The 22,758-nt window shown below is 62.9% G+C and overlaps 6 non-coding genes across 6 annotated transcripts; all 6 read left to right on the top strand.

Annotated features, from left to right (window-relative positions):
* The first annotated feature begins 3,310 nt into the window (after positions 1 to 3,310).
* Positions 3,311 to 3,429, top strand: LOC142875870 (5S ribosomal RNA). The gene has a single exon (XR_012923150.1). It is a non-coding gene; the product is annotated as a 5S ribosomal RNA (ribosomal RNA).
* Positions 3,430 to 7,185: 3,756 nt separating this feature from the next.
* LOC142875856 (5S ribosomal RNA) lies at positions 7,186 to 7,304 on the top strand. Its single transcript, XR_012923136.1, has one exon. It is a non-coding gene; the product is annotated as a 5S ribosomal RNA (ribosomal RNA).
* A 3,757-nt stretch (positions 7,305 to 11,061) lies between these two features.
* On the top strand, positions 11,062 to 11,180 carry LOC142875858 (5S ribosomal RNA). Its single transcript, XR_012923138.1, has one exon. It is a non-coding gene; the product is annotated as a 5S ribosomal RNA (ribosomal RNA).
* Positions 11,181 to 14,912: 3,732 nt separating this feature from the next.
* On the top strand, positions 14,913 to 15,031 carry LOC142875859 (5S ribosomal RNA). Its single transcript, XR_012923139.1, has one exon. It is a non-coding gene; the product is annotated as a 5S ribosomal RNA (ribosomal RNA).
* Positions 15,032 to 18,788: 3,757 nt separating this feature from the next.
* LOC142875860 (5S ribosomal RNA) lies at positions 18,789 to 18,907 on the top strand. Its single transcript, XR_012923140.1, has one exon. It is a non-coding gene; the product is annotated as a 5S ribosomal RNA (ribosomal RNA).
* A 3,732-nt stretch (positions 18,908 to 22,639) lies between these two features.
* LOC142875871 (5S ribosomal RNA) lies at positions 22,640 to 22,758 on the top strand. Its single transcript, XR_012923151.1, has one exon. It is a non-coding gene; the product is annotated as a 5S ribosomal RNA (ribosomal RNA).

Here is a 22,758-nt window from a genome sequence, read left to right on the forward strand (position 1 = left end):
TATTTTTAAAAAGTGTCTCTTACCTCTAGGATTGCATTTTCTTTTCTCTCTCTTTTCAAGCAGATGATGGGAGTACAAGTATTCAGGTGACATGTGTTGCCCGTGCCGCCCTCCCCCCTGTGTTCTTTTTTTTTTTTTTTTTTTTTTGAGACAGAGTCTCGTTTTGCTGCCCAGGCTAGAGTGAGTGCCATGGCGTCAGCCTAGCTCACAGCAACCTCAATCTCCGGGCTCAAGCAATCCTGCTGCCTCAGCCTCCCGAGTAGTTGGGACTACAGGCATGCACCACCACGCCCGGCTGTGTTTTTCTATATATATTAGTTGGCCAATTAATTTCTTTCTATTTTTAGTAGAGACGGGGTCTCGCTCTTGCTCAGGCTGGTTTCGAACTCCTGACCTGGAGCAATCCGCCCGCCTCGGCCTCCCAGAGAGCTAGGATTACAGGCGTGAGCCACCGCGCCCGGCCCCCCCTGTGTTCTTATTCATACACCTCTCATGTTGTTCCAGCGTATTGTGGGGGTACCAATGTTAAGGTCGGGTGCCTTGCCCTCTCCAAGCCTCCCCCCTCGGGTCAGAGCTTCAAGTGCGCCCATCCCCCAGTCGGTGCGCACCCACCCCATGCCTAATGGATGTGTATGCCCCTCCCCTCCCCCCACCCGCCCGCCCGACACCCACCCGATGAAGGTGATTCCTCTCTGTCCACTTAGGCGTCCATCCGTTCGTACCAATTTGCTGGTGAGCGCGCTCACGTGGTGCTCGTGTGTCCATTCTTGGGATACCTGGCTTACTGGAACGGGTTCCAGCTCTGGCCAGGAGAACACGAGAGGCGCCCTCTCACCGCTGCTCCTCACAGCCGAATGGCACTCCGTGGTGTCCACGCGCCACGTGTTATTGATGCACTCCTGGAAGGATGGGCACTCGGGTCGCTTCCACGTATTTGGGATTGTGAATTGTGCCCTAACTGTAACCCTAACCCTTACCCAGCCCGTCTCCTCTGCCCCTGCCTGACGCACTCCTCCCCGGCCAGGCCCGTCACTGTCCTGGGCCCCCGCCTGACCGGCTCCTCCCCGCCCGGCCGGTCACCGTCCTCTGCCCCTGCCTGACACGCTCCTTCCCGCCCGGCCTCTCACCGTCCTCGGCCCCTGCCTGACCGGCTCCTCCGTCGCCTGGGCCTTCCAAGGGCTTGGTGTGGATGCTGCTTCCAGGAAGCCCTCCAGAAACCCGGCAGCAGGGTGGCCGCAGCAGTCTCCAGCAGCCGTCCCTAAGTCGCGTGAGTGCGGGGGACGTGCCCCCGCTGTGCCGCGGGGGCCCAGCCTGGTGTCTTCCCTGAGGCCCTGCGGCTGCCGGCTGGGCTGCCGCTCCCCGCAAGGGGAGAGCCGCGGAGGTGGGGACCGCCTCCTGATGGGGACGTACACGCAGCTCTCCACGTCGGATTCCGGGGCTCTCTGTCCTGCCCGAAGGCCCAGCTGGCCTGCGGGTCCTTAGAGTGGCAAAAACCTCCGAAAACTGAGACTGCGGGTCCGGTGGGTGTCTGCACTTTTCTGCTGGGCACCCCAGGGAGGCCAGGGGGTGGCTGGACAACGTGGTCTGCTGGGGGGGGGGGTTGGAGGAGCAACTGATGCCCTTTGCACTTTGGGTAGCAAGAGTCTGAGGTGTCTCTGAGCCCTGTGCCCTGTGGGGGCGGGGCGGGGGGGAGGAGGAGGAGGAGGAGGAGGAGGTGGGAAGGGCCGGGGCCTGCAGTCCTGTTCCCGGGGTGGCACGGCAAGTGGCTTCTTCCACAGGCTGCTTGGCCTGGGCTCCCTGCACCTGGGCCTTTGGAGGACCGGCCCTGTGCTTGCCAACACTTCCTGCAGGGACCCAGAGCTGGGAGGTGGCATCTCTCAGCCCTGGGTCGGGCAGAGCCCCAGCGGGCCATGCCCACAACCTCTCTCAGCACCGGTCCCCCAGAAGGCTCCTTTGGGACCAGGATTCTCTTGCGGTGACTCTTTAAGGTCTGGCCCCTGGATGGAGGGGCACCAGGAGTAGAGGAGCAGGAAGGGGAAGGGGGTGGCCATGCGAGGGGACACTTTGAGGCCAAGTCCCAGCTTCAGCCTGATCCTCCTGGGAACCCCGCTCTGAGACAAGGAGCCGGGCTTCGCATTCCCACAGCAGCCAGTCGTGGGCTGAGGACACCTGGGGCGTTGGGAACTCCCTGGCTTCTCCTTGGTTTAACATCTAGAGCTGCTTGTGAATCGCGCCGCCACACACACCCGAGCGCAGGTGTCTTCCGCACAGACTGCGGGCCTCGCTCTTCTGAATGCCGCTAGCTCGCCACCCACCCACGGGTGAACCTGGTCAGGGTGCTTTCTCTCAGGGGCAGACTCTTTTCCGGGCGGGCTACCGGTGTCTCTGTTTGCTCGTTTCTTTCTTCCATTTCGGGAAAGTCTTCCTTGCTGGGTGTGGAAATCTCCTATGCCTTCCCTCGCCTATTCTGTCAGCTTTCAAATTCTCTTTCAGCTGCCACCCTCACAGATGGATTAGGAAACTCTTTCCGGTGCACTCATTAGTGAAATGACCTCAAGGAAGCTGGAATCCAATATCTAATGGCCGATTTTTAGCGAGTCCACACGCCAGGGTGGTCGGGGTCCAATGCAGCCCCGGCCAGGCCCAGGCCCCTTAGACTGGGCCACAGGAGGACACTGAGGAGGGTCCCGGCCCCCACGAAGCGGTGCCGGCAGTTCTCCACGGGCTTGGGCGTTTTCCAGAGGTAGGAGATGGAGGGGACTGATTTCTTCAGCGCCCCCCAAACCACGCCACCCCACCCCACCCATGGGACACATCCCCAGAGAGAGACGCCCCATACACTGGCTGTGCCCCAGCCCTGGCCCGGGGGAATAGGCGGCAGCCCACCCACAGGGCGAGGGGGGGGGCGCAGCTGAAAGGGGTTGTGGGGGAGGGCGGCCCCTGGCTGGGGTCAAAGGGCGAGCGTCCCGCGCGTGCGCAGTCAGCGGCAGCAACGCGCTGGGGGTGGGCGGCGGGTAGGTGAAGGAGGCCGGGCGAGGAGACGAGGGGGGCTGGGAGGGCTCCACCTTGGCGAGTCCAGCCGTGGAGGCGCATCTTGTGTGAGTGAGTGTGAGTGTGTGTGTGTGTGTATAGAGAGACAGCCCCCCACCCCGCCCCGCCCCGCCCATCACCCCCGTCCCTGGGAGCCCGCGGGACCCGGCCGGCGAACTCAACCGGCCCGGCCCGGCGCGGGGCCTGGGGCGGGTGGCGGCGGCGGGGAAGCCCAGAGAGGCTCGGCTTCTCGAGCGGGGCAGGGGCGCCCTCCGCCGCCGTCTAGGGCCACACCACCCTGAACGCCCCCGATCTCCTCTGGTCTCGGAAGCTAAGCAGGGTCGGGCCTGGTTAGTACTTGGATGGGAGACCGCCTGGGAATACCGGGTGCCACAGGCTGCTGCTTTTTTTTTTTTTTTTGCCTCTTGTTCTGTCCCCTTTCTGGGAGCGCGGCGGCGGCCCGGGGTGGGGGTCACCCCCACCCTCAGCGCCCGCGCGGTGCCTGGCGCCCCAGCCCGCACCGTGGGGCCTCCTCTTGTCCCAAGCCGCGACACCGCCGCCACGCGGCAGCATGCGTGGCATCTGGACTGTCAGGTCTCAGACCAAAGGTCTGCTCTGTGGGAACCGACACGCTGGAGGAAACCTTGAGAGTCTGAGAGGGGAGGGAGTTCCAGAAGAAGGCCAGGATGTCATTTTGAGGGAGTATGTGACCAGAACTCGTCCCGTTGCTTTTGGGGTTCTATGGGCTACACGCAGGAATCTTTGGTGGTGGCACCTGATGTTGGGGGATCCGGAGTCACACCCAGACCTGCTCCACAGGCCTCCTTTTACTTTTCTCTTCGGATTCATTATTTTTAAAAAGTGTCTCTTACCTCTAGGATTGCATTTTCTTTTCTCTCTCTTTTCAAGCAGATGATGGGAGTACAAGTATTCAGGTGACATGTGTTGCCCGTGCCGCCCTCCCCCCTGTGTTCTTTTTTTTTTTTTTTTTTTGAGACAGAGTCTCGTTTTGCTGCCCAGGCTAGAGTGAGTGCCATGGCGTCAGCCTAGCTCACAGCAACCTCAATCTCCGGGCTCAAGCAATCCTGCTGCCTCAGCCTCCCGAGTAGTTGGGACTACAGGCATGCACCACCACGCCCGGCTGTGTTTTTCTATATATATTAGTTGGCCAATTAATTTCTTTCTATTTTTAGTAGAGACGGGGTCTCGCTCTTGCTCAGGCTGGTTTCGAACTCCTGACCTGGAGCAATCCGCCCGCCTCGGCCTCCCAGAGAGCTAGGATTACAGGCGTGAGCCACCGCGCCCGGCCCCCCCTGTGTTCTTATTCATACACCTCTCATGTTGTTCCAGCGTATTGTGGGGGTACCAATGTTAAGGTCGGGTGCCTTGCCCTCTCCAAGCCTCCCCCCTCGGGTCAGAGCTTCAAGTGCGCCCATCCCCCAGTCGGTGCGCACCCACCCCATGCCTAATGGATGTGTATGCCCCTCCCCTCCCCCCACCCGCCCGCCCGACACCCACCCGATGAAGGTGATTCCTCTCTGTCCACTTAGGCGTCCATCCGTTCGTACCAATTTGCTGGTGAGCGCGCTCACGTGGTGCTCGTGTGTCCATTCTTGGGATACCTGGCTTACTGGAACGGGTTCCAGCTCTGGCCAGGAGAACACGAGAGGCGCCCTCTCACCGCTGCTCCTCACAGCCGAATGGCACTCCGTGGTGTCCACGCGCCACGTGTTATTGATGCACTCCTGGAAGGATGGGCACTCGGGTCGCTTCCACGTATTTGGGATTGTGAATTGTGCCCTAACTGTAACCCTAACCCTTACCCAGCCCGTCTCCTCTGCCCCTGCCTGACGCACTCCTCCCCGGCCAGGCCCGTCACTGTCCTGGGCCCCCGCCTGACCGGCTCCTCCCCGCCCGGCCGGTCACCGTCCTCTGCCCCTGCCTGACACGCTCCTTCCCGCCCGGCCTCTCACCGTCCTCGGCCCCTGCCTGACCGGCTCCTCCGTCGCCTGGGCCTTCCAAGGGCTTGGTGTGGATGCTGCTTCTAGGAAGCCCTCCAGAAACCCGGCAGCAGGGTGGCCGCAGCAGTCTCCAGCAGCCGTCCCTAAGTCGCGTGAGTGCGGGGGACGTGCCCCCGCTGTGCCGCGGGGGCCCAGCCTGGTGTCTTCCCTGAGGCCCTGCGGCTGCCGGCTGGGCTGCCGCTCCCCGCAAGGGGAGAGCCGCGGAGGTGGGGACCGCCTCCTGATGGGGACGTACACGCAGCTCTCCACGTCGGATTCCGGGGCTCTCTGTCCTGCCCGAAGGCCCAGCTGGCCTGCGGGTCCTTAGAGTGGCAAAAACCTCCGAAAACTGAGACTGAGGGTCCGGTGGGTGTCTGCACTTTTCTGCTGGGCACCCCAGGGAGGCCAGGGGGTGGCTGGACAACGTGGTCTGCTGGGGGGGGGGTTGGAGGAGCAACTGATGCCCTTTGCACTTTGGGTAGCAAGAGTCTGAGGTGTCTCTGAGCCCTGTGCCCTGTGGGGGCGGGGCGGGGGGGAGGAGGAGGAGGAGGAGGAGGAGGTGGGAAGGGCCGGGGCCTGCAGTCCTGTTCCCGGGGTGGCACGGCAAGTGGCTTCTTCCACAGGCTGCTTGGCCTGGGCTCCCTGCACCTGGGCCTTTGGAGGACCGGCCCTGTGCTTGCCAACACTTCCTGCAGGGACCCAGAGCTGGGAGGTGGCATCTCTCAGCCCTGGGTCGGGCAGAGCCCCAGCGGGCCATGCCCACAACCTCTCTCAGCACCGGTCCCCCAGAAGGCTCCTTTGGGACCAGGATTCTCTTGCGGTGACTCTTTAAGGTCTGGCCCCTGGATGGAGGGGCACCAGGAGTAGAGGAGCAGGAAGGGGAAGGGGGTGGCCATGCGAGGGGACACTTTGAGGCCAAGTCCCAGCTTCAGCCTGATCCTCCTGGGAACCCCGCTCTGAGACAAGGAGCCGGGCTTCGCATTCCCACAGCAGCCAGTCGTGGGCTGAGGACACCTGGGGCGTTGGGAACTCCCTGGCTTCTCCTTGGTTTAACATCTAGAGCTGCTTGTGAATCGCGCCGCCACACACACCCAGGCGCAGGTGTCTTCCGCACAGACTGCGGGCCTCGCTCTTCTGAATGCCGCTAGCTCGCCACCCACCCACGGGTGAGCCTGGTCAGGGTGCTTTCTCTCAGGGGCAGACTCTTTTCCGGGCGGGCTACCGGTGTCTCTGTTTGCTCGTTTCTTTCTTCCATTTCGGGAAAGTCTTCCTTGCTGGGTGTGGAAATCTCCTATGCCTTCCCTCGCCTATTCTGTCAGCTTTCAAATTCTCTTTCAGTTGCCACCCTCACAGATGGATTAGGAAACTCTTTCCGGTGCACTCATTAGTGAAATGACCTCAAGGAAGCTGGAATCCAATATCTAATGGCCGATTTTTAGCGAGTCCACACGCCAGGGTGGTCGGGGTCCAATGCAGCCCCGGCCAGGCCCAGGCCCCTTAGACTGGGCCACAGGAGGACACTGAGGAGGGTCCCGGCCCCCACGAAGCGGTGCCGGCAGTTCTCCACGGGCTTGGGCGTTTTCCAGAGGTAGGAGATGGAGGGGACTGATTTCTTCAGCGCCCCCCAAACCACGCCACCCCACCCCACCCATGGGACACATCCCCAGAGAGAGACGCCCCATACACTGGCTGTGCCCCAGCCCTGGCCCGGGGGAATAGGCGGCAGCCCACCCACAGGGCGAGGGGGGGGGCGCAGCTGAAAGGGGTTGTGGGGGAGGGCGGCCCCTGGCTGGGGTCAAAGGGCGAGCGTCCCGCGCGTGCGCAGTCAGCGGCAGCAACGCGCTGGGGGTGGGCAGCGGGTAGGTGAAGGAGGCCTGGCGAGGAGACGAGGGGGGCTGGGAGGGCTCCACCTTGGCGAGTCCAGCCGTGGAGGCGCATCTTGTGTGAGTGAGTGTGAGTGTGTGTGTGTGTGTATAGAGAGACAGCCCCCCACCCCGCCCCGCCCCGCCCATCACCCCCGTCCCTGGGAGCCCGCGGGACCCGGCCGGCGAACTCAACCGGCCCGGCCCGGCGCGGGGCCTGGGGCGGGAGGCGGCGGCGGGGAAGCCCAGAGAGGCTCGGCTTCTCGAGCGGGGCAGGGGCGCCCTCCGCCGCCGTCTAGGGCCACACCACCCTGAACGCCCCCGATCTCGTCTGGTCTCGGAAGCTAAGCAGGGTCGGGCCTGGTTAGTACTTGGATGGGAGACCGCCTGGGAATACCGGGTGCCACAGGCTGCTGCTTTTTTTTTTTTTTTTGCCTCTTGTTCTGTCCCCTTTCTGGGAGCGCGGCGGCGGCCCGGGGTGGGGGTCACCCCCACCCTCAGCGCCCGCGCGGTGCCTGGCGCCCCAGCCCGCACCGTGTGGCCTCCTCTTGTCCCAAGCCGCGACACCGCCGCCACGCGGCAGCATGCGTGGCATCTGGACTGTCAGGTCTCAGACCAAAGGTCTGCTCTGTGGGAACCGACACGCTGGAGGAAACCTTGAGAGTCTGAGAGGGGAGGGAGTTCCAGAAGAAGGCCAGGATGTCATTTTGAGGGAGTATGTGACCAGAACTCGTCCCGTTGCTTTTGGGGTTCTATGGGCTACACGCAGGAATCTTTGGTGGTGGCACCTGATGTTGGGGGATCCGGAGTCACACCCAGACCTGCTCCACAGGCCTCCTTTTACTTTTCTCTTCGGATTCATTATTTTTAAAAAGTGTCTCTTACCTCTAGGATTGCATTTTCTTTTCTCTCTCTTTTCAAGCAGATGATGGGAGTACAAGTATTCAGGTGACATGTGTTGCCCGTGCCGCCCTCCCCCCTGTGTTCTTTTTTTTTTTTTTTTTTTTGAGACAGAGTCTCGTTTTGCTGCCCAGGCTAGAGTGAGTGCCATGGCGTCAGCCTAGCTCACAGCAACCTCAATCTCCGGGCTCAAGCAATCCTGCTGCCTCAGCCTCCCGAGTAGTTGGGACTACAGGCATGCACCACCACGCCCGGCTGTGTTTTTCTATATATATTAGTTGGCCAATTAATTTCTTTCTATTTTTAGTAGAGACGGGGTCTCGCTCTTGCTCAGGCTGGTTTCGAACTCCTGACCTGGAGCAATCCGCCCGCCTCGGCCTCCCAGAGAGCTAGGATTACAGGCGTGAGCCACCGCGCCCGGCCCCCCCTGTGTTCTTATTCATACACCTCTCATGTTGTTCCAGCGTATTGTGGGGGTACCAATGTTAAGGTCGGGTGCCTTGCCCTCTCCAAGCCTCCCCCCTCGGGTCAGAGCTTCAAGTGCGCCCATCCCCCAGTCGGTGCGCACCCACCCCATGCCTAATGGATGTGTATGCCCCTCCCCTCCCCCCACCCGCCCGCCCGACACCCACCCGATGAAGGTGATTCCTCTCTGTCCACTTAGGCGTCCATCCGTTCGTACCAATTTGCTGGTGAGCGCGCTCACGTGGTGCTCGTGTGTCCATTCTTGGGATACCTGGCTTACTGGAACGGGTTCCAGCTCTGGCCAGGAGAACACGAGAGGCGCCCTCTCACCGCTGCTCCTCACAGCCGAATGGCACTCCGTGGTGTCCACGCGCCACGTGTTATTGATGCACTCCTGGAAGGATGGGCACTCGGGTCGCTTCCACGTATTTGGGATTGTGAATTGTGCCCTAACTGTAACCCTAACCCTTACCCAGCCCGTCTCCTCTGCCCCTGCCTGACGCACTCCTCCCCGGCCAGGCCCGTCACTGTCCTGGGCCCCCGCCTGACCGGCTCCTCCCCGCCCGGCCGGTCACCGTCCTCTGCCCCTGCCTGACACGCTCCTTCCCGCCCGGCCTCTCACCGTCCTCGGCCCCTGCCTGACCGGCTCCTCCGTCGCCTGGGCCTTCCAAGGGCTTGGTGTGGATGCTGCTTCTAGGAAGCCCTCCAGAAACCCGGCAGCAGGGTGGCCGCAGCAGTCTCCAGCAGCCGTCCCTAAGTCGCGTGAGTGCGGGGGACGTGCCCCCGCTGTGCCGCGGGGGCCCAGCCTGGTGTCTTCCCTGAGGCCCTGCGGCTGCCGGCTGGGCTGCCGCTCCCCGCAAGGGGAGAGCCGCGGAGGTGGGGACCGCCTCCTGATGGGGACGTACACGCAGCTCTCCACGTCGGATTCCGGGGCTCTCTGTCCTGCCCGAAGGCCCAGCTGGCCTGCGGGTCCTTAGAGTGGCAAAAACCTCCGAAAACTGAGACTGAGGGTCCGGTGGGTGTCTGCACTTTTCTGCTGGGCACCCCAGGGAGGCCAGGGGGTGGCTGGACAACGTGGTCTGCTGGGGGGGGGGTTGGAGGAGCAACTGATGCCCTTTGCACTTTGGGTAGCAAGAGTCTGAGGTGTCTCTGAGCCCTGTGCCCTGTGGGGGCGGGGCGGGGGGGAGGAGGAGGAGGAGGAGGAGGAGGTGGGAAGGGCCGGGGCCTGCAGTCCTGTTCCCGGGGTGGCACGGCAAGTGGCTTCTTCCACAGGCTGCTTGGCCTGGGCTCCCTGCACCTGGGCCTTTGGAGGACCGGCCCTGTGCTTGCCAACACTTCCTGCAGGGACCCAGAGCTGGGAGGTGGCATCTCTCAGCCCTGGGTCGGGCAGAGCCCCAGCGGGCCATGCCCACAACCTCTCTCAGCACCGGTCCCCCAGAAGGCTCCTTTGGGACCAGGATTCTCTTGCGGTGACTCTTTAAGGTCTGGCCCCTGGATGGAGGGGCACCAGGAGTAGAGGAGCAGGAAGGGGAAGGGGGTGGCCATGCGAGGGGACACTTTGAGGCCAAGTCCCAGCTTCAGCCTGATCCTCCTGGGAACCCCGCTCTGAGACAAGGAGCCGGGCTTCGCATTCCCACAGCAGCCAGTCGTGGGCTGAGGACACCTGGGGCGTTGGGAACTCCCTGGCTTCTCCTTGGTTTAACATCTAGAGCTGCTTGTGAATCGCGCCGCCACACACACCCAGGCGCAGGTGTCTTCCGCACAGACTGCGGGCCTCGCTCTTCTGAATGCCGCTAGCTCGCCACCCACCCACGGGTGAGCCTGGTCAGGGTGCTTTCTCTCAGGGGCAGACTCTTTTCCGGGCGGGCTACCGGTGTCTCTGTTTGCTCGTTTCTTTCTTCCATTTCGGGAAAGTCTTCCTTGCTGGGTGTGGAAATCTCCTATGCCTTCCCTCGCCTATTCTGTCAGCTTTCAAATTCTCTTTCAGTTGCCACCCTCACAGATGGATTAGGAAACTCTTTCCGGTGCACTCATTAGTGAAATGACCTCAAGGAAGCTGGAATCCAATATCTAATGGCCGATTTTTAGCGAGTCCACACGCCAGGGTGGTCGGGGTCCAATGCAGCCCCGGCCAGGCCCAGGCCCCTTAGACTGGGCCACAGGAGGACACTGAGGAGGGTCCCGGCCCCCACGAAGCGGTGCCGGCAGTTCTCCACGGGCTTGGGCGTTTTCCAGAGGTAGGAGATGGAGGGGACTGATTTCTTCAGCGCCCCCCAAACCACGCCACCCCACCCCACCCATGGGACACATCCCCAGAGAGAGACGCCCCATACACTGGCTGTGCCCCAGCCCTGGCCCGGGGGAATAGGCGGCAGCCCACCCACAGGGCGAGGGGGGGGGCGCAGCTGAAAGGGGTTGTGGGGGAGGGCGGCCCCTGGCTGGGGTCAAAGGGCGAGCGTCCCGCGCGTGCGCAGTCAGCGGCAGCAACGCGCTGGGGGTGGGCAGCGGGTAGGTGAAGGAGGCCTGGCGAGGAGACGAGGGGGGCTGGGAGGGCTCCACCTTGGCGAGTCCAGCCGTGGAGGCGCATCTTGTGTGAGTGAGTGTGAGTGTGTGTGTGTGTGTATAGAGAGACAGCCCCCCACCCCGCCCCGCCCCGCCCATCACCCCCGTCCCTGGGAGCCCGCGGGACCCGGCCGGCGAACTCAACCGGCCCGGCCCGGCGCGGGGCCTGGGGCGGGAGGCGGCGGCGGGGAAGCCCAGAGAGGCTCGGCTTCTCGAGCGGGGCAGGGGCGCCCTCCGCCGCCGTCTAGGGCCACACCACCCTGAACGCCCCCGATCTCGTCTGGTCTCGGAAGCTAAGCAGGGTCGGGCCTGGTTAGTACTTGGATGGGAGACCGCCTGGGAATACCGGGTGCCACAGGCTGCTGCTTTTTTTTTTTTTTTTGCCTCTTGTTCTGTCCCCTTTCTGGGAGCGCGGCGGCGGCCCGGGGTGGGGGTCACCCCCACCCTCAGCGCCCGCGCGGTGCCTGGCGCCCCAGCCCGCACCGTGGGGCCTCCTCTTGTCCCAAGCCGCGACACCGCCGCCACGCGGCAGCATGCGTGGCATCTGGACTGTCAGGTCTCAGACCAAAGGTCTGCTCTGTGGGAACCGACACGCTGGAGGAAACCTTGAGAGTCTGAGAGGGGAGGGAGTTCCAGAAGAAGGCCAGGATGTCATTTTGAGGGAGTATGTGACCAGAACTCGTCCCGTTGCTTTTGGGGTTCTATGGGCTACACGCAGGAATCTTTGGTGGTGGCACCTGATGTTGGGGGATCCGGAGTCACACCCAGACCTGCTCCACAGGCCTCCTTTTACTTTTCTCTTCGGATTCATTATTTTTAAAAAGTGTCTCTTACCTCTAGGATTGCATTTTCTTTTCTCTCTCTTTTCAAGCAGATGATGGGAGTACAAGTATTCAGGTGACATGTGTTGCCCGTGCCGCCCTCCCCCCTGTGTTCTTTTTTTTTTTTTTTTTTTGAGACAGAGTCTCGTTTTGCAGCCCAGGCTAGAGTGAGTGCCATGGCGTCAGCCTAGCTCACAGCAACCTCAATCTCCGGGCTCAAGCAATCCTGCTGCCTCAGCCTCCCGAGTAGTTGGGACTACAGGCATGCACCACCACGCCCGGCTGTGTTTTTCTATATATATTAGTTGGCCAATTAATTTCTTTCTATTTTTAGTAGAGACGGGGTCTCGCTCTTGCTCAGGCTGGTTTCGAACTCCTGACCTGGAGCAATCCGCCCGCCTCGGCCTCCCAGAGAGCTAGGATTACAGGCGTGAGCCACCGCGCCCGGCCCCCCCTGTGTTCTTATTCATACACCTCTCATGTTGTTCCAGCGTATTGTGGGGGTACCAATGTTAAGGTCGGGTGCCTTGCCCTCTCCAAGCCTCCCCCCTCGGGTCAGAGCTTCAAGTGCGCCCATCCCCCAGTCGGTGCGCACCCACCCCATGCCTAATGGATGTGTATGCCCCTCCCCTCCCCCCACCCGCCCGCCCGACACCCACCCGATGAAGGTGATTCCTCTCTGTCCACTTAGGCGTCCATCCGTTCGTACCAATTTGCTGGTGAGCGCGCTCACGTGGTGCTCGTGTGTCCATTCTTGGGATACCTGGCTTACTGGAACGGGTTCCAGCTCTGGCCAGGAGAACACGAGAGGCGCCCTCTCACCGCTGCTCCTCACAGCCGAATGGCACTCCGTGGTGTCCACGCGCCACGTGTTATTGATGCACTCCTGGAAGGATGGGCACTCGGGTCGCTTCCACGTATTTGGGATTGTGAATTGTGCCCTAACTGTAACCCTAACCCTTACCCAGCCCGTCTCCTCTGCCCCTGCCTGACGCACTCCTCCCCGGCCAGGCCCGTCACTGTCCTGGGCCCCCGCCTGACCGGCTCCTCCCCGCCCGGCCGGTCACCGTCCTCTGCCCCTGCCTGACACGCTCCTTCCCGCCCGGCCTCTCACCGTCCTCGGCCCCTGCCTGACCGGCTCCTCCGTCGCCTGGGCCTTCCAAGGGCTTGGTGTGGATGCTGCTTCCAGGAAGCCCTCCAGAAACCCGGCAGCAGGGAGGCCGCAGCAGTCTCCAGCAGCCGTCCCTAAGTCGCGTGAGTGCGGGGGCCCAGCCTGGTGTCTTCCCTGAGGCCCTGCGGCTGCCGGCTGGGCTGCCGCTCCCCGCAAGGGGAGAGCCGCGGAGGTGGGGACCGCCTCCTGATGGGGACGTACACGCAGCTCTCCACGTCGGATTCCGGGGCTCTCTGTCCTGCCCGAAGGCCCAGCTGGCCTGCGGGTCCTTAGAGTGGCAAAAACCTCCGAAAACTGAGACTGAGGGTCCGGTGGGTGTCTGCACTTTTCTGCTGGGCACCCCAGGGAGGCCAGGGGGTGGCTGGACAATGTGGTCTGCTGGGGGGGGGGGTTGGAGGAGCAACTGATGCCCTTTGCACTTTGGGTAGCAAGAGTCTGAGGTGTCTCTGAGCCCTGTGCCCTGTGGGGGCGGGGCGGGGGGGAGGAGGAGGAGGAGGAGGAGGAGGTGGGAAGGGCCGGGGCCTGCAGTCCTGTTCCCGGGGTGGCACGGCAAGTGGCTTCTTCCACAGGCTGCTTGGCCTGGGCTCCCTGCACCTGGGCCTTTGGAGGACCGGCCCTGTGCTTGCCAACACTTCCTGCAGGGACCCAGAGCTGGGAGGTGGCATCTCTCAGCCCTGGGTCGGGCAGAGCCCCAGCGGGCCATGCCCACAACCTCTCTCAGCACCGGTCCCCCAGAAGGCTCCTTTGGGACCAGGATTCTCTTGCGGTGACTCTTTAAGGTCTGGCCCCTGGATGGAGGGGCACCAGGAGTAGAGGAGCAGGAAGGGGAAGGGGGTGGCCATGCGAGGGGACACTTTGAGGCCAAGTCCCAGCTTCAGCCTGATCCTCCTGGGAACCCCGCTCTGAGACAAGGAGCCGGGCTTCGCATTCCCACAGCAGCCAGTCGTGGGCTGAGGACACCTGGGGCGTTGGGAACTCCCTGGCTTCTCCTTGGTTTAACATCTAGAGCTGCTTGTGAATCGCGCCGCCACACACACCCGAGCGCAGGTGTCTTCCGCACAGACTGCGGGCCTCGCTCTTCTGAATGCCGCTAGCTCGCCACCCACCCACGGGTGAACCTGGTCAGGGTGCTTTCTCTCAGGGGCAGACTCTTTTCCGGGCGGGCTACCGGTGTCTCTGTTTGCTCGTTTCTTTCTTCCATTTCGGGAAAGTCTTCCTTGCTGGGTGTGGAAATCTCCTATGCCTTCCCTCGCCTATTCTGTCAGCTTTCAAATTCTCTTTCAGCTGCCACCCTCACAGATGGATTAGGAAACTCTTTCCGGTGCACTCATTAGTGAAATGACCTCAAGGAAGCTGGAATCCAATATCTAATGGCCGATTTTTAGCGAGTCCACACGCCAGGGTGGTCGGGGTCCAATGCAGCCCCGGCCAGGCCCAGGCCCCTTAGACTGGGCCACAGGAGGACACTGAGGAGGGTCCCGGCCCCCACGAAGCGGTGCCGGCAGTTCTCCACGGGCTTGGGCGTTTTCCAGAGGTAGGAGATGGAGGGGACTGATTTCTTCAGCGCCCCCCAAACCACGCCACCCCACCCCACCCATGGGACACATCCCCAGAGAGAGACGCCCCATACACTGGCTGTGCCCCAGCCCTGGCCCGGGGGAATAGGCGGCAGCCCACCCACAGGGCGAGGGGGGGGGCGCAGCTGAAAGGGGTTGTGGGGGAGGGCGGCCCCTGGCTGGGGTCAAAGGGCGAGCGTCCCGCGCGTGCGCAGTCAGCGGCAGCAACGCGCTGGGGGTGGGCAGCGGGTAGGTGAAGGAGGCCTGGCGAGGAGACGAGGGGGGCTGGGAGGGCTCCACCTTGGCGAGTCCAGCCGTGGAGGCGCATCTTGTGTGAGTGAGTGTGAGTGTGTGTGTGTGTGTATAGAGAGACAGCCCCCCACCCCGCCCCGCCCCGCCCATCACCCCCGTCCCTGGGAGCCCGCGGGACCCGGCCGGCGAACTCAACCGGCCCGGCCCGGCGCGGGGCCTGGGGCGGGAGGCGGCGGCGGGGAAGCCCAGAGAGGCTCGGCTTCTCGAGCGGGGCAGGGGCGCCCTCCGCCGCCGTCTAGGGCCACACCACCCTGAACGCCCCCGATCTCGTCTGGTCTCGGAAGCTAAGCAGGGTCGGGCCTGGTTAGTACTTGGATGGGAGACCGCCTGGGAATACCGGGTGCCACAGGCTGCTGCTTTTTTTTTTTTTTTTGCCTCTTGTTCTGTCCCCTTTCTGGGAGCGCGGCGGCGGCCCGGGGTGGGGGTCACCCCCACCCTCAGCGCCCGCGCGGTGCCTGGCGCCCCAGCCCGCACCGTGTGGCCTCCTCTTGTCCCAAGCCGCGACACCGCCGCCACGCGGCAGCATGCGTGGCATCTGGACTGTCAGGTCTCAGACCAAAGGTCTGCTCTGTGGGAACCGACACGCTGGAGGAAACCTTGAGAGTCTGAGAGGGGAGGGAGTTCCAGAAGAAGGCCAGGATGTCATTTTGAGGGAGTATGTGACCAGAACTCGTCCCGTTGCTTTTGGGGTTCTATGGGCTACACGCAGGAATCTTTGGTGGTGGCACCTGATGTTGGGGGATCCGGAGTCACACCCAGACCTGCTCCACAGGCCTCCTTTTACTTTTCTCTTCGGATTCATTATTTTTAAAAAGTGTCTCTTACCTCTAGGATTGCATTTTCTTTTCTCTCTCTTTTCAAGCAGATGATGGGAGTACAAGTATTCAGGTGACATGTGTTGCCCGTGCCGCCCTCCCCCCTGTGTTCTTTTTTTTTTTTTTTTTTTTGAGACAGAGTCTCGTTTTGCTGCCCAGGCTAGAGTGAGTGCCATGGCGTCAGCCTAGCTCACAGCAACCTCAATCTCCGGGCTCAAGCAATCCTGCTGCCTCAGCCTCCCGAGTAGTTGGGACTACAGGCATGCACCACCACGCCCGGCTGTGTTTTTCTATATATATTAGTTGGCCAATTAATTTCTTTCTATTTTTAGTAGAGACGGGGTCTCGCTCTTGCTCAGGCTGGTTTCGAACTCCTGACCTGGAGCAATCCGCCCGCCTCGGCCTCCCAGAGAGCTAGGATTACAGGCGTGAGCCACCGCGCCCGGCCCCCCCTGTGTTCTTATTCATACACCTCTCATGTTGTTCCAGCGTATTGTGGGGGTACCAATGTTAAGGTCGGGTGCCTTGCCCTCTCCAAGCCTCCCCCCTCGGGTCAGAGCTTCAAGTGCGCCCATCCCCCAGTCGGTGCGCACCCACCCCATGCCTAATGGATGTGTATGCCCCTCCCCTCCCCCCACCCGCCCGCCCGACACCCACCCGATGAAGGTGATTCCTCTCTGTCCACTTAGGCGTCCATCCGTTCGTACCAATTTGCTGGTGAGCGCGCTCACGTGGTGCTCGTGTGTCCATTCTTGGGATACCTGGCTTACTGGAACGGGTTCCAGCTCTGGCCAGGAGAACACGAGAGGCGCCCTCTCACCGCTGCTCCTCACAGCCGAATGGCACTCCGTGGTGTCCACGCGCCACGTGTTATTGATGCACTCCTGGAAGGATGGGCACTCGGGTCGCTTCCACGTATTTGGGATTGTGAATTGTGCCCTAACTGTAACCCTAACCCTTACCCAGCCCGTCTCCTCTGCCCCTGCCTGACGCACTCCTCCCCGGCCAGGCCCGTCACTGTCCTGGGCCCCCGCCTGACCGGCTCCTCCCCGCCCGGCCGGTCACCGTCCTCTGCCCCTGCCTGACACGCTCCTTCCCGCCCGGCCTCTCACCGTCCTCGGCCCCTGCCTGACCGGCTCCTCCGTCGCCTGGGCCTTCCAAGGGCTTGGTGTGGATGCTGCTTCTAGGAAGCCCTCCAGAAACCCGGCAGCAGGGTGGCCGCAGCAGTCTCCAGCAGCCGTCCCTAAGTCGCGTGAGTGCGGGGGACGTGCCCCCGCTGTGCCGCGGGGGCCCAGCCTGGTGTCTTCCCTGAGGCCCTGCGGCTGCCGGCTGGGCTGCCGCTCCCCGCAAGGGGAGAGCCGCGGAGGTGGGGACCGCCTCCTGATGGGGACGTACACGCAGCTCTCCACGTCGGATTCCGGGGCTCTCTGTCCTGCCCGAAGGCCCAGCTGGCCTGCGGGTCCTTAGAGTGGCAAAAACCTCCGAAAACTGAGACTGAGGGTCCGGTGGGTGTCTGCACTTTTCTGCTGGGCACCCCAGGGAGGCCAGGGGGTGGCTGGACAACGTGGTCTGCTGGGGGGGGGGTTGGAGGAGCAACTGATGCCCTTTGCACTTTGGGTAGCAAGAGTCTGAGGTGTCTCTGAGCCCTGTGCCCTGTGGGGGCGGGGCGGGGGGGAGGAGGAGGAGGAGGAGGAGGAGGTGGGAAGGGCCGGGGCCTGCAGTCCTGTTCCCGGGGTGGCACGGCAAGTGGCTTCTTCCACAGGCTGCTTGGCCTGGGCTCCCTGCACCTGGGCCTTTGGAGGACCGGCCCTGTGCTTGCCAACACTTCCTGCAGGGACCCAGAGCTGGGAGGTGGCATCTCTCAGCCCTGGGTCGGGCAGAGCCCCAGCGGGCCATGCCCACAACCTCTCTCAGCACCGGTCCCCCAGAAGGCTCCTTTGGGACCAGGATTCTCTTGCGGTGACTCTTTAAGGTCTGGCCCCTGGATGGAGGGGCACCAGGAGTAGAGGAGCAGGAAGGGGAAGGGGGTGGCCATGCGAGGGGACACTTTGAGGCCAAGTCCCAGCTTCAGCCTGATCCTCCTGGGAACCCCGCTCTGAGACAAGGAGCCGGGCTTCGCATTCCCACAGCAGCCAGTCGTGGGCTGAGGACACCTGGGGCGTTGGGAACTCCCTGGCTTCTCCTTGGTTTAACATCTAGAGCTGCTTGTGAATCGCGCCGCCACACACACCCAGGCGCAGGTGTCTTCCGCACAGACTGCGGGCCTCGCTCTTCTGAATGCCGCTAGCTCGCCACCCACCCACGGGTGAGCCTGGTCAGGGTGCTTTCTCTCAGGGGCAGACTCTTTTCCGGGCGGGCTACCGGTGTCTCTGTTTGCTCGTTTCTTTCTTCCATTTCGGGAAAGTCTTCCTTGCTGGGTGTGGAAATCTCCTATGCCTTCCCTCGCCTATTCTGTCAGCTTTCAAATTCTCTTTCAGTTGCCACCCTCACAGATGGATTAGGAAACTCTTTCCGGTGCACTCATTAGTGAAATGACCTCAAGGAAGCTGGAATCCAATATCTAATGGCCGATTTTTAGCGAGTCCACACGCCAGGGTGGTCGGGGTCCAATGCAGCCCCGGCCAGGCCCAGGCCCCTTAGACTGGGCCACAGGAGGACACTGAGGAGGGTCCCGGCCCCCACGAAGCGGTGCCGGCAGTTCTCCACGGGCTTGGGCGTTTTCCAGAGGTAGGAGATGGAGGGGACTGATTTCTTCAGCGCCCCCCAAACCACGCCACCCCACCCCACCCATGGGACACATCCCCAGAGAGAGACGCCCCATACACTGGCTGTGCCCCAGCCCTGGCCCGGGGGAATAGGCGGCAGCCCACCCACAGGGCGAGGGGGGGGGCGCAGCTGAAAGGGGTTGTGGGGGAGGGCGGCCCCTGGCTGGGGTCAAAGGGCGAGCGTCCCGCGCGTGCGCAGTCAGCGGCAGCAACGCGCTGGGGGTGGGCAGCGGGTAGGTGAAGGAGGCCTGGCGAGGAGACGAGGGGGGCTGGGAGGGCTCCACCTTGGCGAGTCCAGCCGTGGAGGCGCATCTTGTGTGAGTGAGTGTGAGTGTGTGTGTGTGTGTATAGAGAGACAGCCCCCCACCCCGCCCCGCCCCGCCCATCACCCCCGTCCCTGGGAGCCCGCGGGACCCGGCCGGCGAACTCAACCGGCCCGGCCCGGCGCGGGGCCTGGGGCGGGAGGCGGCGGCGGGGAAGCCCAGAGAGGCTCGGCTTCTCGAGCGGGGCAGGGGCGCCCTCCGCCGCCGTCTAGGGCCACACCACCCTGAACGCCCCCGATCTCGTCTGGTCTCGGAAGCTAAGCAGGGTCGGGCCTGGTTAGTACTTGGATGGGAGACCGCCTGGGAATACCGGGTGCCACAGGCTGCTGCTTTTTTTTTTTTTTTTGCCTCTTGTTCTGTCCCCTTTCTGGGAGCGCGGCGGCGGCCCGGGGTGGGGGTCACCCCCACCCTCAGCGCCCGCGCGGTGCCTGGCGCCCCAGCCCGCACCGTGGGGCCTCCTCTTGTCCCAAGCCGCGACACCGCCGCCACGCGGCAGCATGCGTGGCATCTGGACTGTCAGGTCTCAGACCAAAGGTCTGCTCTGTGGGAACCGACACGCTGGAGGAAACCTTGAGAGTCTGAGAGGGGAGGGAGTTCCAGAAGAAGGCCAGGATGTCATTTTGAGGGAGTATGTGACCAGAACTCGTCCCGTTGCTTTTGGGGTTCTATGGGCTACACGCAGGAATCTTTGGTGGTGGCACCTGATGTTGGGGGATCCGGAGTCACACCCAGACCTGCTCCACAGGCCTCCTTTTACTTTTCTCTTCGGATTCATTATTTTTAAAAAGTGTCTCTTACCTCTAGGATTGCATTTTCTTTTCTCTCTCTTTTCAAGCAGATGATGGGAGTACAAGTATTCAGGTGACATGTGTTGCCCGTGCCGCCCTCCCCCCTGTGTTCTTTTTTTTTTTTTTTTTTTGAGACAGAGTCTCGTTTTGCAGCCCAGGCTAGAGTGAGTGCCATGGCGTCAGCCTAGCTCACAGCAACCTCAATCTCCGGGCTCAAGCAATCCTGCTGCCTCAGCCTCCCGAGTAGTTGGGACTACAGGCATGCACCACCACGCCCGGCTGTGTTTTTCTATATATATTAGTTGGCCAATTAATTTCTTTCTATTTTTAGTAGAGACGGGGTCTCGCTCTTGCTCAGGCTGGTTTCGAACTCCTGACCTGGAGCAATCCGCCCGCCTCGGCCTCCCAGAGAGCTAGGATTACAGGCGTGAGCCACCGCGCCCGGCCCCCCCTGTGTTCTTATTCATACACCTCTCATGTTGTTCCAGCGTATTGTGGGGGTACCAATGTTAAGGTCGGGTGCCTTGCCCTCTCCAAGCCTCCCCCCTCGGGTCAGAGCTTCAAGTGCGCCCATCCCCCAGTCGGTGCGCACCCACCCCATGCCTAATGGATGTGTATGCCCCTCCCCTCCCCCCACCCGCCCGCCCGACACCCACCCGATGAAGGTGATTCCTCTCTGTCCACTTAGGCGTCCATCCGTTCGTACCAATTTGCTGGTGAGCGCGCTCACGTGGTGCTCGTGTGTCCATTCTTGGGATACCTGGCTTACTGGAACGGGTTCCAGCTCTGGCCAGGAGAACACGAGAGGCGCCCTCTCACCGCTGCTCCTCACAGCCGAATGGCACTCCGTGGTGTCCACGCGCCACGTGTTATTGATGCACTCCTGGAAGGATGGGCACTCGGGTCGCTTCCACGTATTTGGGATTGTGAATTGTGCCCTAACTGTAACCCTAACCCTTACCCAGCCCGTCTCCTCTGCCCCTGCCTGACGCACTCCTCCCCGGCCAGGCCCGTCACTGTCCTGGGCCCCCGCCTGACCGGCTCCTCCCCGCCCGGCCGGTCACCGTCCTCTGCCCCTGCCTGACACGCTCCTTCCCGCCCGGCCTCTCACCGTCCTCGGCCCCTGCCTGACCGGCTCCTCCGTCGCCTGGGCCTTCCAAGGGCTTGGTGTGGATGCTGCTTCCAGGAAGCCCTCCAGAAACCCGGCAGCAGGGAGGCCGCAGCAGTCTCCAGCAGCCGTCCCTAAGTCGCGTGAGTGCGGGGGCCCAGCCTGGTGTCTTCCCTGAGGCCCTGCGGCTGCCGGCTGGGCTGCCGCTCCCCGCAAGGGGAGAGCCGCGGAGGTGGGGACCGCCTCCTGATGGGGACGTACACGCAGCTCTCCACGTCGGATTCCGGGGCTCTCTGTCCTGCCCGAAGGCCCAGCTGGCCTGCGGGTCCTTAGAGTGGCAAAAACCTCCGAAAACTGAGACTGAGGGTCCGGTGGGTGTCTGCACTTTTCTGCTGGGCACCCCAGGGAGGCCAGGGGGTGGCTGGACAATGTGGTCTGCTGGGGGGGGGGGTTGGAGGAGCAACTGATGCCCTTTGCACTTTGGGTAGCAAGAGTCTGAGGTGTCTCTGAGCCCTGTGCCCTGTGGGGGCGGGGCGGGGGGGAGGAGGAGGAGGAGGAGGAGGAGGTGGGAAGGGCCGGGGCCTGCAGTCCTGTTCCCGGGGTGGCACGGCAAGTGGCTTCTTCCACAGGCTGCTTGGCCTGGGCTCCCTGCACCTGGGCCTTTGGAGGACCGGCCCTGTGCTTGCCAACACTTCCTGCAGGGACCCAGAGCTGGGAGGTGGCATCTCTCAGCCCTGGGTCGGGCAGAGCCCCAGCGGGCCATGCCCACAACCTCTCTCAGCACCGGTCCCCCAGAAGGCTCCTTTGGGACCAGGATTCTCTTGCGGTGACTCTTTAAGGTCTGGCCCCTGGATGGAGGGGCACCAGGAGTAGAGGAGCAGGAAGGGGAAGGGGGTGGCCATGCGAGGGGACACTTTGAGGCCAAGTCCCAGCTTCAGCCTGATCCTCCTGGGAACCCCGCTCTGAGACAAGGAGCCGGGCTTCGCATTCCCACAGCAGCCAGTCGTGGGCTGAGGACACCTGGGGCGTTGGGAACTCCCTGGCTTCTCCTTGGTTTAACATCTAGAGCTGCTTGTGAATCGCGCCGCCACACACACCCGAGCGCAGGTGTCTTCCGCACAGACTGCGGGCCTCGCTCTTCTGAATGCCGCTAGCTCGCCACCCACCCACGGGTGAACCTGGTCAGGGTGCTTTCTCTCAGGGGCAGACTCTTTTCCGGGCGGGCTACCGGTGTCTCTGTTTGCTCGTTTCTTTCTTCCATTTCGGGAAAGTCTTCCTTGCTGGGTGTGGAAATCTCCTATGCCTTCCCTCGCCTATTCTGTCAGCTTTCAAATTCTCTTTCAGCTGCCACCCTCACAGATGGATTAGGAAACTCTTTCCGGTGCACTCATTAGTGAAATGACCTCAAGGAAGCTGGAATCCAATATCTAATGGCCGATTTTTAGCGAGTCCACACGCCAGGGTGGTCGGGGTCCAATGCAGCCCCGGCCAGGCCCAGGCCCCTTAGACTGGGCCACAGGAGGACACTGAGGAGGGTCCCGGCCCCCACGAAGCGGTGCCGGCAGTTCTCCACGGGCTTGGGCGTTTTCCAGAGGTAGGAGATGGAGGGGACTGATTTCTTCAGCGCCCCCCAAACCACGCCACCCCACCCCACCCATGGGACACATCCCCAGAGAGAGACGCCCCATACACTGGCTGTGCCCCAGCCCTGGCCCGGGGGAATAGGCGGCAGCCCACCCACAGGGCGAGGGGGGGGGCGCAGCTGAAAGGGGTTGTGGGGGAGGGCGGCCCCTGGCTGGGGTCAAAGGGCGAGCGTCCCGCGCGTGCGCAGTCAGCGGCAGCAACGCGCTGGGGGTGGGCGGCGGGTAGGTGAAGGAGGCCGGGCGAGGAGACGAGGGGGGCTGGGAGGGCTCCACCTTGGCGAGTCCAGCCGTGGAGGCGCATCTTGTGTGAGTGAGTGTGAGTGTGTGTGTGTGTGTATAGAGAGACAGCCCCCCACCCCGCCCCGCCCCGCCCATCACCCCCGTCCCTGGGAGCCCGCGGGACCCGGCCGGCGAACTCAACCGGCCCGGCCCGGCGCGGGGCCTGGGGCGGGAGGCGGCGGCGGGGAAGCCCAGAGAGGCTCGGCTTCTCGAGCGGGGCAGGGGCGCCCTCCGCCGCCGTCTAGGGCCACACCACCCTGAACGCCCCCGATCTCCTCTGGTCTCGGAAGCTAAGCAGGGTCGGGCCTGGTTAGTACTTGGATGGGAGACCGCCTGGGAATACCGGGTGCCACAGGCT

Source organism: Microcebus murinus, chromosome 14 (genome assembly GCF_040939455.1).
Source record: "Microcebus murinus isolate Inina chromosome 14, M.murinus_Inina_mat1.0, whole genome shotgun sequence".
Lineage (NCBI taxonomy): Eukaryota > Metazoa > Chordata > Mammalia > Primates > Cheirogaleidae > Microcebus > Microcebus murinus.